Source organism: Pelodiscus sinensis, chromosome 5, assembly GCF_052426305.1.
Source record: "Pelodiscus sinensis isolate ZL-2025 chromosome 5, ASM5242630v1, whole genome shotgun sequence".
NCBI lineage: Eukaryota > Metazoa > Chordata > Testudines > Trionychidae > Pelodiscus > Pelodiscus sinensis.
In genome coordinates, this window is record NC_143056.1 from 14,178,551 (window position 1) to 14,191,134 (window position 12,584).

Consider the following 12,584-nt stretch of genomic DNA (forward strand, 5'->3'; position numbering starts at 1 on the left):
AACACAGTGAGGTGCAGCAAGAGGCAGGCTGAGCTGGAGTTGACATAGTGTCAGTTCACAGTGACTTCACATCATGCTCATGTTTTTGGATAATCTATCCTCACTTGATGCTTTTAGCCAGATTTTTTTGTATTCTATTTGGATTTTTCCTTCCTTTTAAAAAAAATCATTGTATTCTTAAAGGGGAAGGAATTCACTCCACCAACTCAAGCCAGGAATGCTTTGGGTAGGCTGTCTGAAACATCACTGCATCTCTAGTAGTCTACCTTTCCCAGCTGTGACCTGTTCCTTTTTGGGGTCTGTCCCCAACAGAAACTGCCCATCGCGGAATCTCTGCTGGTTTGTTTTTAATGTGCACCAATGACAAATAGGATGTACCACCAAATTTATTTTCTCCTCTACTAATGCTGAATTTCAATGGTAATCCTCAGAGATGAGTCTGAGGACTTCTCTTCACATGAAAGCTAACCTGGAACAAGGTAGCGTGTGAATATAAAGAGAATTAACTACTCAGATGCACAGCAAGTGTGGATGCTCTTATTTCAGAATAAGAATGCCTTATTCTGGACTAAATCCAGTGGGTTAAAATAGTTTAGAATAAAGCACACTTATTCTGGAATAAACTCCATGGCTACGTCTACACTGGCACCCTTTTCCGGAAATGCTTAAAACGGAACAGTTTTCTGTTATAAGTATTTCCGGAAAAAGCCTGTCTACATTGGCAGGATGCTTTTCTGGAAAAGCACTTTTTCCAGAAAAGCGTCCGTGGCCAATCTAGATGCGCTTTTCCGCAAAAAAGCCCCGATCATCATTTTCGCGATTGGGGCTTTTTTGCGGAAAACACTACTATGCTGTCTACGCTGGCCCTTTTCCGGAACAGTTTTCCGGAAAAAGGACTTTTGCCCGAACGGGAGCAACATAGTATTTCCGGAAAAGCGTCTGATTTCTTACGGTAGATCGTCAGTGCTTTTCCGGAAATTCAAGGAGCCAGTATAGACAGCTGGCAAGTTATTCCAGAAAAGTGGCTGATTTTCCGGAATAAGTGGCCAGTGTAGACACAACCCATGTGTGGATGTTCTTATATGGAGTAACTTTACTTATAGACCAGTCCTAATCTGGGCCTCAGAACTGCCTATTTGCAAAGGTTTTATCTGGACTGTCTGACACTCTCTGAGATAGTTGAGATTTTTTTCCCATCAATGTCTTAATTACTTTCAGCAGTTATTTCTCTAATGTGGGCTATGTTCCCCGTGGGGTTCTGCCGTGTGACAGCTTTGTTCCTGTAATGCTCTGAGTTTCCTGTGCAATCCTTGGGGGCTAATGCTTCGATGTTTATAGTGTCAGGGATATGCAGACAATACTCAGCTGTATTTTTAGCTCCTGCAGATTCTCTGAAGCAGCTTGATGCTTTTACATAATTGACTGATATTCAGTCATGAATGTCTTCAGATGTTCTTGAACTCAAAGAACTAAACACTGCCAGCTGCTATTGATTTTTTTTTTCTTCAGTGCAGTCTCAGATGATATCTTGCAGGGAGTGGGGTTCCTTTGGTGGCAGGACTCTATTCTTCAGATACAGCTTGTGATTACCTTGGTGCCAGCGTGCAAACTAAGGCTTTTGGTGTTGTTTTTATTTGTCAGTCCCACTGTTCTTATCAACTTTAATCCCTATGGGAGCTGGTCAGCAAAAAAGATGAAGTGAAGCAATCTGTTACCTTTCCACACAAGTAGCTGGCGCTTAGCCAAAGAGTGAGATACGGCCTTCCACATTCTGATACCTTGACACTGCAGTTTCATTAGCCCCTAAGATTAATCTGAAGATTTTGATAGGAATGTACAAACTTCTGTCTGGCTCATGCTTGTACTGCACACAGATTTTTGTACTGGGATGGCTATCGTGGTAGCAGGGGTAGTTTTTTAAAAAGAAAACAAAAAGGGAAATAATTATAGCAGTAAAGCCGTTAGTGTAGATGCACTTGTACTGCACTAAGGGTTCTTTATACCAGTATATCTTAAACCCATTTGTAAAGCATCACTGTACTGACATACTTGTGTCTACCATAGGGGAAGTTGTACTATTTCAAATATAGTGGTCTAGTAAAGCAGTACAACCTCCTAGTGTGGCCAAGGCCTTTGTCATTTTTAGAAGTTATTGTTCATCTTTATGCTTCCTTATTCCTGAATTAAGTCTGTGTTCCAAGGACATAGGCCCATGACCTTAGCTGTCTTAAATCAGCATAACTCTACTGCCTTCAATGCCACTGTGCCAATTGCTGAGGATCTGGCCAACAGACTTGTTTAGTTAATGTAGGATACCATGCAATGACATCATCTACTTCTCAGCCATAGAAAAATTGAATCATAACAGTTTCTGTTATATACACCAGACCAATGGGGGATGGATTCCTTCCTGAGCTAAGCTTAGAGGGACTCTGTTCCACTTTGCCCTCTGCTTGGGTCAACAGTTACAGGCCACAGTTCCTCTCTTAATGACTACAGCCGTATCTATATAATGTGTTCTTTGATTATTGTTTATACCCTACAGAGGGCAAGAAAGACTCAAGGAAATAATAGAATTTAACATACAAAAGCATTTTCTTTTCCCATGAAATACACTGACTACAATTCTTTTAGGCCAGCTGGGGGGAAAAGTCAGTCTTCTTCACAGAACAGCTGGGCAATTTTGAATTAGGCACATTTTCCCAGTCTGTGTTTAACACTGGAGACAAATACTTGTCCATACCTCAGACAGTCTGCAGCCAAAACAGTAACTCTCCGTAGGAGGAAAGCAGCCTGCATTCTAAAAGCAGTGACTGGCTTAGTCTTAAAGCTGGAGAAGATAATATAATATTTTAAAATACATCATTCAGCTGGTTACATTGATTCTGTTGCAAGTTCAATAAACTGGTGGTGCTAGAAGCTAAAATTAAAACGTCTGGAGGGAGACGGGGAGTCTGTGAAACAGATGCGCAGATGTTGTGAGTGACTTTTTTTGAGCCTCTCAATAACACAGTCTTATCTTTAAAGTACAGTTTACAGGCACAGAGTCCTAAAAGGGTCAGACCCTCAGATGTATAAGGCTGGTATCTGCAGTTATGCTTTGGGCCACAGTCTGATCTCCAGCTGGCATCACAAAGACTTGCTTCTCCTGCTCTCATGGGAAAAGAGAGCACAACCTCTAGAATGTGTGTTACTGTCAAGTTTGGTCCCAATGTCAAGTTTTACTAACAAACTTTTTTTTGCAAGGACTGCAGGAAAGGGCTCCAGGACTGCACATCCTCCTTAAATACCTCCCTAGACACATCTATTTATACAGACCATGGGAAGCCCAATATTCCTAAGTGAGGGCACTGTGTAGATAGTTGGATGCTCCAATTAGCACGCAAGCAGCTAAAACGAGTATTAGGTGCCTCGTTGCCAGTTAAGCATCCAATAGGGATGGGGGCACCCTTTCATAATTACTTAGGAAAAGCAGGCCTCACCCTGGTTGCCTTTACAGTTAGCCAGCGGGGAGCCAGGGAGAGAAGTGTGTGCACAAATGAAATTTGACAGAAGCAGGCTCTGCTGTTGGATAGGCAGCAGGATCGTACAATGGGAAGAATGATACGGTCACCCATCCTGGACCCAGTGCGTAATCGGGACAGAGTTTTACACAAGAAGAAACAGTTTCGGGGTCAGAGTGGGCTGCCGCGCTGAGCCCAGGAAGGCTTGTCAGTGTCTGTCTGTGGCAAGTGTGGAGACACCAAGGCGCGGGTATCAATTCACAAAGGAGAGCACAGCATAGGAGCCTGCTGGAGGTAAGGAGTGAATGTGGAGATACCAGCTAACCAGTGATACTGAAGCTTGGCCAAATTACTACTATTTGTTACCAGCAACTACCAAACAAAATAGATGCCCAAGAAGAATCCCTTCTTGTAACATCACATCCAACATGGGCCATGCTTAAAATAATGTACCCGTGCTGATATATTTTCAGTACTGAGAAGATACGTTCCAGGGTGTAAATGTTCTAGGCTTTGCCAAAGACAGAAAAGCTGCCTTCCTAGCCAGTTCTGTAGCTGCTGAGAGGGAGATCTGTAAGTGGTGTGTGCTGGGGGCTTTGGGATCACATAAACTTTTTTCCATAGCGTGTCCTAGGGAGCTTGCTCTCCATCATTAATGGTAAAAGAAATAATTATTAGATTTAGCATTTTAAATATTTTATTGCATTTATATCTTATGTAAACTTTTTACCATAGCGTGTCTTAGGGAGTTTGCATGAAGCACACTGAAATATATATCTGACTAGTTGATTTGACCCAATGATTCCAGCTTATACAAACAGACTTAGGCCAAAGTAGATCTGATAATAAATTTAGGCACAACTCCATTGTCTCCACTGGATTTTTATCTTCTGGCACCAAGGATGAACTTCTCCATAGGGACTCATGGCCCTCAGTAGGTTTTCACCCATCCATTAGTAATATCTGTAGAGGCCAGCAGCCTGGAGTAATATATTGACTATCCTGCCCTGCGGTTCTCCTGATAATTGAACAAGTGTGTTCTCCAGTCCTCACCGTTGAGTTGTTCACTACCTATTTGACTCGATGTTTTAATTGTGGAAGGTCGATGGCCATGCCAACAGACAATAGATGGAAGGAAACGCTAATGTCCTCAGAAGAGCTTGTGAAGTACATTGCATGCAGGTTAGAGGGAATATAGTCTACTCATTTTCACCAGTATAAATACATTCTTCCTGCAGATTCATCTTCCCTCTGATCCCACATAAAGCTCAAATCCTCTGTGAATCCCAGTGAACTCCAGTGAGAATGAGCCTTGAACTCAAAGATACTTCTGTCGGTCAAATGTTTTTGCTCCATTCGTTCTCAGACTTCTCGTGTTATAAAATTCCAATACTCACAATTAGCAGGGGCAAAAAATCTCATGCAGACAAGACCTCTCCCCTACCCCATCTCTAATCCCATGTTTCCCTAACCAGTCTTGGTCCATGCTTGTCATGATGTCTATCACACAACACCCATCTCCATTTGCTAATAGCTGCAGAGGTCTGCTCTAAGTCATGGATATTTTCATGTCCAATGTGCAATATTTTATGTGCACGGTGCTCAGGAGAAAACCAGTTCTCTGATCTCTTGCTGTCATTATGAGGCCTCTCAAGCATACTCTTCCCATGACCTTGCACGGTCTCAGGGTTTTAGACTTTCTGGGCCAAAGTCTCTATTGGCCTTTGCCTACTGCATTGATGTCAGCAAGGAATGTAGCTTGCTCTCCATCATTAATGGTAAAAGAAATAATTATTAGATTTAGCATTTTAAATATTTTATTGCATTTATATCTTATGTAAACTTTTTACCATAGCGTGTCCTAGGGAGTTTGCATGAAGCACACTGAAATACATATCTGACTAGTTGATTTGACTATACTGTACATAAGCTGTTTCTAGTGTGTATTGGGCTCTTTCTATATTGGATCAATATAATGTTTCTGGCAAGTACAGGTTTTTATTGTCTCTCTATTGCATTTACAGCTGGACACTGGAGATGCACTGGCTTAATATGTACTCCAGTCTTTCTTCAGTATGATATTTATCTCATTCTGTATCGTTTAGAAACACATACTACCATGCTTCATCTCCACCTGGCTTGTGGGTGGACATGAAGAAACAGTGGCTGGGTGTTTTCATAAAACAACATGTTAGATCTAATTGATGGCATTTAGAATCATATGGTCTGTAGAAGAGAAATCTGGATAGTTTAAAACCAGTTCACCCCTGGATTTTCCCCCAAGATTTAATCAGGGGTATATAGTACAAGTCATGCACAGGTCATGGGCCTTGAAGTTTTGTTTTCTGCTCTTGACCTGTCCATGACTTTCACTAAAAAAGCCTGTAACTAAAACAAAGACTCATGTATAAGTAACACAGGTAACAAGCAGATAGCAATGTGAGCAGCATTCTAAATAATTCACAGCCCAATATTTGGGAGAGCATGAACTAAAAGTAACACAGAGATTAGTACATCTTACAACCCTTGAGACATATAAGCACATGCTGTATCTATGAGTTGGTTAATTAAGGCGGTGATGACAGGAGCAGATTCATAACATGGCAGATTTCTAACTTCTCTGTGAAAAAAGCAAGTTCAGACCATGAATTCTTTGGGGATCTCCTCTAAAAGTGGTACAGTAGCAGGAGGAGAATCCTTACTGTGAGTGTGAAAAGTATCAGATTTTTTTTCACTTTTATAACATTCAAAGATGAAACAGAAAATTTTACCATCTGTCTAGTTAATAAATAACTGCTATTGACTGGAATGTCAGGACCATAATTTTACCTGTTGGACCTGTGCTTTGAGGTCTAAAGTGCAAAACTGTGGGAGAAAATGTGACTAAAGAAGGAGGAATGACATGGATTTGCACTTTGCTTTTCAAATATTTGAGGATATAAAGGGTTTTTTTTATTCAGCTTATGTACTGGCATGCTTGTTCATGTAGTATATTGCCTCTTGCTAATTATGTGCTACGTTAGGAGTAGTAATGTCTAAAGGAGCTCTCACTGGGAAAAACACTAACCCCAACTTCTGCAAAATGTCAGACTGAAACTAAATGTACTCATATGACCATCCAATGCTGAGAAATAATCTTATTTTGTTATGCTGCAGATTGTTGCTACTGGGTTTTGTCAATAAAGTCTAAGCAGATGGCTCATAAAAACTAGCAAAAAATCAGTGTGTCTCCATTTTTTGTGTGTTAGAACAGATTTAATCCAAAGGATCAATACACCTTGAAGTGATAGATTTTTAAAATATGCTTCTATTTTGTTCAGAACAAAGGTGTGGTACTTACAGTGCCTGGGACAGACTGATGTGCGTAGGAAATATTGAGCCCCATTATCTTCCTAACCACCCACACTCAGACAAGCACTTTGGGTGAGTGGATAGAGAAAGCTAGGGAGAAATTTCATGATTTGTTTTTTACTTCCCTTCTCTGCCACCCCTAAATTTTCCCCCTACTGTCCCCCAGATCCCTTTAGAACTCCTCAGCAGGTACTGAGGGGTGGCATCATGAGGCTGGAAGAGGAGTTGCTCTCCACAACATCCTTGCCTTGTGTAAGCTAACAGTATGGCTGTAGTTGCGATCACCTTTCTCAGTGAATTTCCTCCTCCCCTAGGGCAGATCTGGGGTCTGGCATGGCTGGGATCCTCAACAGAGAATCACTCCTCTTTTATTCCCTGTGCATTGTTGAAACTACTATCTGCAGGAGATTATCGGACTCATTAATGTTTATATTTTTAACCTCAAAAATACATATGTGTGCACACACGTTATCCCAATGTGTTGGCATAAATGCAAATTTATTAATATATCAAATATTACATCTGCGATCAAGAAATACCCATATAGGATGTGGGTTTGTTGTAAGTTGGGTCATGTAAAAGGCATTACCACTGCATAAATTAAAGGAAGCAAATACAAAAGCTAAGAAATAAAAAATTGCAAGTGACTATTGGTAATTCATTTTGATGGGCACAGAATAGCGCCATAATGCATTGAGAAATCTGCGGGTGCTTCCCACAATAGGTCAAGATTTTTTGGATCTAGCTTATATTTTCTGGACAGTTTTCAAGATCAGACTTTTTCTTTTTCAACTGAAGTACGTAGCAGCAGTTCCACTGAGGTTCTTAGCCTGGCACTGATTCACCTAGCCGAGGATGTAGACCTGAGTTTGCACAACTGTACCCCATATGCACCTCTATGTGGCCAGTTCTAACTGGCTGTTTTCCCAAATATTGCAAAAGCCTAGATTTGATTTGCATGGATGCATTGATGCTTTTGTGCATTCAATCAGTATGTACCCTTTTAGAAAACAGGGAGGTACATGCATTGACTTAATTCTGTTTACCCTAAGCAATAGATCTGGGTATTAAAAGACTGGCTGCTAATTTGGAAATTGGAATTGTTAGTGTCTGAAAGCTGTTCAAATAAAATAATCACCTTATTTTGCATAATCGCAGTCACTCTCAACAATTAACTGTTTGTATTATCCCTGTCATCCTAGCCTTGTTTTCCAAAAGGGTCACCAAACCAGTGCTATAGGGAAAGACCTAGGCATCTAGCATTGATCTGCCTGGGTGTTTTATTTAAGCCTTTAGGTCTTGTTTTTTTCAAATATTAGGGTCAGCAGAGATGTCAATCCACATTCTCTCTTCTACTAAAGGCACTTGGTGCTGCTAAGCAGTACTATGTGGCCTTAAACTAGCTAGAAATCCCCAGCAGAGGCTTCTCCTCTGAAGGGTACTCTCCACTGATACATCGCCCTAGAGCAGCGGTTCCCAGCCTTTTCCAGATGGGGACCCATTTTGACAATTCAGGAAGACTCGGTGACCCAGGGCAATTAAAAAAAATGTGTGAATGGCTCCATAAGTGACACCTGGTGACCCTTTTGAAATGTAATGGTGACCCATAGCTGGGTCCCGACCCATAGGTTGGGAAACCCTGCCCTAGAGTAAGGGGGAGGGTCCATGCTAGGGATGTGATCTCTGCCATGCCTGAGGCTTCACTGGTGAAAATGACTTTGCACCAGCTTTGTAAATTAGAACAGGTGTCTTGATACTAAGCACAGGCAACTCTGAATTAGATATCTGTGATGAGCTTCCTGCAGCTGTCTCTTCCCTTCATGTCTGATGACAGTCAGGTTATCATCCCATGGGATCTGGTCCAGAAGCTGTTCTTCAAAGGAGGGACCAGTTCCTGAGCTGCTGTAAATCCTTTTCCTTCAATGGAGCTATGCTAGCTAAGGAACTGGCCCCTCCCACCCACAAAGTCTTCAGGAAAAAAAGGGCAAGAACAGCAATGAAAATCCCAGATGTGTGTTTCACAACACCTTGTTACATGCTGATCAGTGGATGAAAATGACTCTTGGGGCCAGACAAAGGAAGAATGGCTGATCCTTTCAGCTGGAAATTATAGCTAGACCATGATTCCTTCTGTATGCTGTGCATTATGAAGCTGTAGAGGGGAAGATGTGTCTTTGGCAGAAATTGTATAAAATGTTAAAAAAAATTAAATTGCAATCAATTTCCAGAGCCGCAGCTGTCAGAGTAGCTCTGCAGTTCATTCAGTTCTTAAACAGCTGTAAAGATGGAATTTCTGTGCTTTCTCTTTCCATCTCCATTATACAGACACTATATTATTGAATTAATTATCACGTCTTTGTAAAGTGCTCAAGAATTATTGTGTTTTGCTAATGGATTCCTCTATTCAGCAGCATATAGAGTGTGTGGGGGGAAAATGTCATAGATGTGTCACATGGTAAATTTTAAAATTATACCGACCTGAACTAGAGCATTGCTATCAGCAGCACTATAAAAAGAAAGATAATTTAAATCAATTAAATTCCACCACTTTCATATTGTTATAGAATGCTCAGATTCAAAATTAGTGTGAATTCAATAAAGAGACTGTCTCTTTCTGAAGTAATTTCAAAGAAGTATTTGGATATGTCTGATTTTATTTTAAAGCTGAATGTATAAGAAAATGTGTGTGTTTGTGCATAGAAAGACACAGAACAAGATCTTCAGCAAGCTTAACTCCGCATTGCTCTGTGGACTTTGAAAAAGCTATGCTGATTTCCAGCAGCTGACATTTAGCTCATTAACCCTCAATTAGTGGAATTCAGGATGTGTTTCTCCTCTCATTAGCTTCATTGTGAAGCAGGTGTAATTCTTCTGAAGTGAACACTCACAGGTGTCAAGTAGCAGAGGGGTAGCCATGTTAGTCTGGATCCACAAAAGTGACAAGGTGTGTGAGTGAGAGTGAGCGTGAGAGTGAAGCAAAGCAAAGCAAAGCAAAGCGAAGCATGGCATGCCTATGTGGCTGATATTGCAGAGATTGGGGTCCAAAGGCATTTTGCTAGCTATGCTGCTACTACATCCAGGAACCAACAGCTGCAGGGGTAGGGGGACACCCATCACTGTGATTTGCTCAGACTGTAGATAACACAGGGCGTTAGATGCCTGGTTCCTAGAATTGCTAAAGGGAATGAGCTAGCAGGCAGTATGTAGGATGCAGTTGGAGTTCTACTCCCACAGTGGCTCACCGCATTGAAAAGACAGACTGCTGCATTCTGGACTGGCTGAAATGGCTGAGTTGTTTTCAGTAATCACACAAAGTAGAGAAAAATTTATATCCAGGCTAAATTATTGCAAAGGCACAGTGGGTACTGAGGAAAAGTGGCTTTCAGGGCAATGTTGTGTACGTGGATAGGCGGACACAGATATAACAGGCACTCAAAAGGGGGAAAAAAATCAGTCTAGTCAAGTGATCTATTCCCGGGAAGCAAAGAAGAGAGAGAATAAGTCAGATGAACTTAATTCCACTAACTTCAATGGAGTTTTGCTGATTAACATCAGGTCAGTATTTATCCTTGTACAGCCTCTTGGTAGCTATTTGGAAGACACCCAGTTACTACAATGTTAAGAGCCCCAGAAACAGCTAGACAGGTACTCTCATGGCTTCCTTGTGCCCCTGTCTGCATCTACCTATTGTCTTATGAGATGACAAACTCCTAGGGCAGGGATTGTCTCTTTGCTTTGGCTTTGTACAGCATCTTGTACGATGGTGCCTTGCCTGAGGGCTGGGGCTAGTCAATGCTGCGAATAATACCAATAATAATATAAGAGCTCAGTTGATAGCTGCTAACTGTTCTCTAGATTTTAGTTATTTTTCCAGACAGGTGGTGTGGGCAGGAATGAAGTGAGTGCTCCCATGACACTGTGAGGTTGCACAGGATCTACATGGGAAACAAGATTTTACCGGCTGTTATTTGTTTGCCAAGTCTTGGCCATCACCTTCTCCTTAACCAACAATGAACTAACAGGTGGGATGACTTGTCCCCACTCCCGCAGGGGCTGCTGTGGTGCTGACTTTGTTCACATAATTTAACAGTGAGCACTGACTTCTCACCTCTCTGTTCTAGGAAACCAGATGAGGTTCCATTTTGCAGTATGGCCTGGGGTGCTGGACAGTTGTATTGAAATGTAGTGTATTGAAATTGGTTGACTGTGCTCTTCCTTTCTGCTTCCTTCTTTCCAAAAGGACTAGAGCCCTGCAGTGCTGGCTGAATAGTGTGTATACATTGTAGATATGAGTTTTGATGGTACAAATCTGGGATGCTCTAGGACTTGACCTGGCCCAGCTGCAATGTGTGCAATAGCATACACATTGTACATTATTCTGCGGGCTGGCAGGCAGCTGGTACAGAGCAAAGCACTTTCCCTGTCCAGGTTCAGGGAACTATGAAGGCCTCATCTCCTGCTTCTCTCCTGTTCCTTCCATAAACAATGGAGAAGAACGTAAATTAATAAACTTAACAATAACAAGTCACTGGGACCAGATGGCTTTCACCCAAGAGTTCTGAAAGAACTCAAATATGAAATTGAGGAACTATTAACTGTGGTTTCTATCCAGTCCTATAAATCAGTTTCTCCACCTAAGGACCGGAAGATAGCTAACATGATGGCAAAACTTAAAAAGGGCTGTAGAGGTGATCCTGGCAATTACAGAACGGTAAGTCTAACACCAGTACTGGGCAACTTCGTTGAAACTAGAGTAAAGAATAAAATTGTCAGACACATAGATGAACATAATTTGTTGGGGAAAAGTCAACATGGTTTCAGTAAACAAAAATCATGCTTTACTAATCTAATAGAGTTATTTGAGGAGGGCAACAAATGTGGACAAGAGGGATCCAGTGGATATAGTGTACTTGCATTTCCAGAAAGTCTTTGACAAGGTATCTTACCAAAGGCTCTTAAATAAAGTAAGTTGTCCTAGGATAAGAGGGAAGGTGCTTTCATGGACTGATAACTGGTTAAAAGACAGGAAACAAAAGGTAGGTATAAAAGGTAAGTTTTCAGAATGAAGAGAGGTAACTAGTAGGGTCCCCCAAGGGTCTGTACTGAAACCTATTCAACCTGTTTATAAATTATCTGGAGAAAGGGGTAAACAGTGAGGTGGCAAAATTTTCAGATGACACTAAACTGCTCAAGATAGTTAAGACCAAAGCAGACTGTGAAGGACTTCAAAAAGATCTCCTCAAACTGAGTGGGCAACAAAATGGCAAATGAAATTTAATGTTGATAAATGTAAAGTAATGCACATTGAAAAAAATAATCCAAACAATACATACAATATGATGGGGGATATGATAGAGGTCTATAAAATCATGACAGGTGTGGAAAAAGTGAATCAGGAAAAGTTATTTACTTGTTCCCATAACATAAGAACTATGGTTAACCAAATGAAATTAATAAGTAGCAGGTTTAAAACAAACAAAAGGAAGTTTTTCTTCACACAGCACACAAGTCAGCCTGTGGAACTCCTTGACAGAGGATGTTGTGAACACCAGGACTTTAAGAGTACATCTACACTGTGGAGCTATTTCAGATGCCAGAAGTATCCAAATATAGCTACCCCTCGGTTTTTGAACACGCCTACAATTTCAAGATAGGTCTCGAAATAGCGGACATGCTATTTCAACATCCCTGTAGCCCTTGTTGCACGAGAGTTAAGGGATATCTCAAAAT